At 31.5% G+C, this 3,578-nt stretch overlaps 1 long non-coding RNA gene across 1 annotated transcript; it reads left to right on the top strand.

Moving 5' to 3' along the window:
- Window positions 1–1,307: 1,307 nt before the first annotated feature.
- Window positions 1,308–2,820, top strand: LOC121229558 (uncharacterized). The gene is made up of 3 exons (XR_005927314.1): window positions 1,308–1,630; window positions 2,123–2,143; window positions 2,242–2,820. It is a non-coding gene; the product is annotated as an uncharacterized lncRNA (long non-coding RNA).
- Window positions 2,821–3,578: the final 758 nt, after the last annotated feature.

The raw sequence follows: 3,578 nt of genomic DNA, 5'->3' as shown, positions 1-3,578 counted from the left end.
AATTCTTTTTACCTTTTTATCTCAAAATTTGCCCCCAACTTTCCCATTTCCAGCAACACCAAGTCAATACACCTACGCCAATCACCCTTCTTTTTCCTTTTCATTTCACTGCACTGAATTCACTCACCATCGCTACTCCTTTTCTCTCAATCTGTTAAGGTTTCTTTTAATTTTAGGCTTTCAAGGGAATGTATAGTTTCCTTTTAATTTTACTGGTGATTTCTATGGCGACGGAAACCCTAGATGGCAAGAAACCGGAGGAAGAGGAGGTGAAAGAGAAGACTGAAACTTCCCATTGAATAAGAAATCAGTAGAAGGAAAAAGAAATCAGATCCTTCTGAATAAGAAGAAGAAAAATCAGTACTTTCTTTCCATTGAAGAACAAGAAGTGAAAGAGGATATCAAGGGAAAATGTCAAGAGAAAAACTAAAAAGAGCCGCACTTCCTCCTGTTCAATAGGTGTTCTTTTTTATTTCTATTGCTTTCAGTATATATTTTTTTGAGATTATTTTCAGTGAAAGAAAAAAATTTGGAAATAACCCATCATTTTTTTCGTGGAAAACTAGAAAAAAAAACAAATTAAATGCAAGCCTATAGCTATATGCCCTTCAGACAATCTAAAACGAACTGCTGAAATCTCTTCTGCAAATTATCCTGCTCGAGAGTATGGTTGGTTTTTATCTAAGTTATATTTCTACATTTTCTGTAATTGTTCTAGGTGATAGTGGGTATGTTTTATTTTATTTTATTTTTGCAGTCTTGATTTGTTTGCAAACCAGAATATATTTTGTAGTTTTATTTTAATGCAAGAGTAGAAAAATGCAGTTTTCTATGATTATTAATATGATCTTTTGTCATATGTTCTTCAGAACAAGATATTACACAGCCGGATTGAAGCTATACATATTCAGTTTGCTGAGAAAGACCGTGGTTCTGCACTTGCTGAAAGTTCTATTCCAGATTCACATGGTGATTCTGGTTTGCAGAATGTCATCAATTACCTCCGACGGGCAAAACAAATAGTATTGTTTTAAGCTGGAAAGGTTGGTTTTCTTTTTAAAGGAAAGTTGATTCTCCCTTACTTCTTAGATTTCCAGAACTGTGCTGTGTTCTGTTTCTTTATGTGTGTTTGGTTTATTAACAAATCTGGTTTTTTTGGGTGTTCAATTTTACTGATGAAAAATAAATATTCCTCAAATTATTGCTTGTCATTTTCTTTTATTTTCTTTTTTTTCATACTGGGTATTCAACTTTAATAATAAAAGAATGGAATTTAAGGGTAGTCAAGAGAAGATTTTAAGTTTCGTTCTTGGGAATTTTGACTCTTTTATTTTTTTCTTTTGTCCTTTTGTTTTCTCATGTGTTCTCTGAAAATTTGAATTTCTGTCTGAATTATAGTTGAAACCATTTACTTCTGCATTTAAAATGGTTTCTACTTTAATAATACTGAAAAATTAATAATTTTATTAGATGATTTAAAATATGTAGTGTCGGGTTTTCTAGATTATTGATTAAGTTGTATGTTTGTCGGCAGACTGGTCAAGCTATGGCAAGTGCTCTCAATGTTGTACAAACATCTCATTCGTATGGGGATTTAATGCTTCTAATGAAACATGCTGAACTGCAACAAGTGTGTGCTTCTCTTGGTGGTTTTTTAACTACGTTTTTAAGTGATAAAACTTATGTTAACTTTGTGAGGAATCGGGTCTCGTAACACGTGATTCATCTGAATATCTATTTGTTCTAGTGTTAATAATTCTTTTAACATTTTAACTTATCATAGATGCTATGTTTTGATTTAGCATTCTTGTTTATCATGTAAAGAAATTGTCTGGAATTTTAATAGCAAAAATTGGAATTTTTTTATTGTTGTCTATGTTTTACTTGTGAATTGTGATTGCAATGGTTTACCTTCCTTTGGTGTAAAATCTACTTGGCCAATTGGAATGTTCAATGATTTATTTAGCCCTTGTACTCAGCAATATTACTTCTAATTGTACTGCAACACATCTATATGCCCATTTCTTACCTGTAATCATGTTGCATATGCTCTGGCTTTTTAAATCGTGAATCATGATTAATGAAAATGAGATGGATAGCTGATGCCTTTCCTGATTTTCAGGTTTGACAAGGAACTGAACAAGTAAGTTGCTATTAAAGTTATTGATTTAGAAGAATCGTAAGTGGATACCTTTGTTATATTTTCCTTGATTTATTCCTCATTACAGTGTCTTGTAGCAGGTGCTTGCTATGAGCAGCAAAGTATGAATGAATGTGATTATCAACTTTACAAATATACATAGTAAAGTTTAAAGTATGAATCGAATTGCTATGAGCAGCAAATTTAGCGATAAAACAAAGTCACACCAAATTGCTATGAGCAGCAAAGAAAATTTTTTTAATTGCAGAAAACCAACTTCCCTTCTTTCCCATACTGCCAGAAAATTTAGGGACCGCACGACTTGTGGTTGATTTCGATAGGTGGTGGACTGGTGAGGAATCTGTGAATGTTCCCTATTTTCATTTAAGGACCGCCAAGGAAATTCTGAAACTAAAAGCTGATTGATCGGATGTGTATGTCGGCTTTCATCAACTACTTTCGAAGGCCTTACTAGGAATTGAAGTGGTGTGCAAAGAGATTGCTTCTTCCGATCTGATTTTTCGATATAAATACTGGACAAAGTATGGATATTTTACTGCTGTTAGTAAAATAGGATTCTCTTCTTAGGATCTTAGTTTCTTCACTTGTATTAGACTCAACAATGGCTTGAATTGCATTGGTGTTGATTTTACTAAAATTTCGAGGTTTACAATTTTTAATTTTTATTAATTATTTATATTTTCTCACTTTTATTAATTTTTATTATTATTTAAACTTTCTTTATTTGCCTTCTTTTATCATTTTCATAGAAAATTTAATTTAAATAAATTTTTTATTTATCCTTAAAAGTATATTTAAAGTTCAAATTAAAAAATAAAACATAATATAATATTTATCATAAAAATAAATATTATTTAATTAAAATAATTTTTTTGCATGATATGTTTTTAGCGGCGTTTTTGCGAGAAGCGTCGCTAAAGGTTTGTTCTATAGCGGCGTTTGAGATAAAAAGCGTCGCTAAAGATCATAGTCTTTAGCGGCATTTGTGGGAAAGCGCCGCTAAAGAACATGGTCTTTAGCGGCGATTATGGGAAAAGCGCCGCTAAAGAACATGGTCTTTAGCGGCGTTTGTGGGAGAAGCGCCGCAAAAGTTAGCGACGTGTTCAATAGCGGCATTTTTTGCGGCGCTTTAGCGCCGCAAATACTTTTAGTGGCGCTAAAAAGCGCCGCTAAAGGCCTAAAAAAGCGCCGCTAAAAGCCTATTTTGGTGTAGTGTACTGATTAATTTTTATTATCATTATTTGAGTATAAGTATAACTTCAAAAAAAAAAAACTTACATATATATTAATTGAACAATGCATTATTTTAACATTTGATTATATTAGAATATAGTACAAATAATAATTAAAATAATTTATTAATTAAATAATTATTATTTTCAATTAAACGTATTAAACATAAAGATTCAAAATAACA

The sequence above is a fragment of the Gossypium hirsutum genome, chromosome A05 (assembly GCF_007990345.1).
Source record: "Gossypium hirsutum isolate 1008001.06 chromosome A05, Gossypium_hirsutum_v2.1, whole genome shotgun sequence".
Taxonomy (NCBI): Eukaryota; Viridiplantae; Streptophyta; class Magnoliopsida; order Malvales; family Malvaceae; genus Gossypium; species Gossypium hirsutum.
This window is presented reverse-complemented; position numbering and strand designations above follow the sequence as displayed.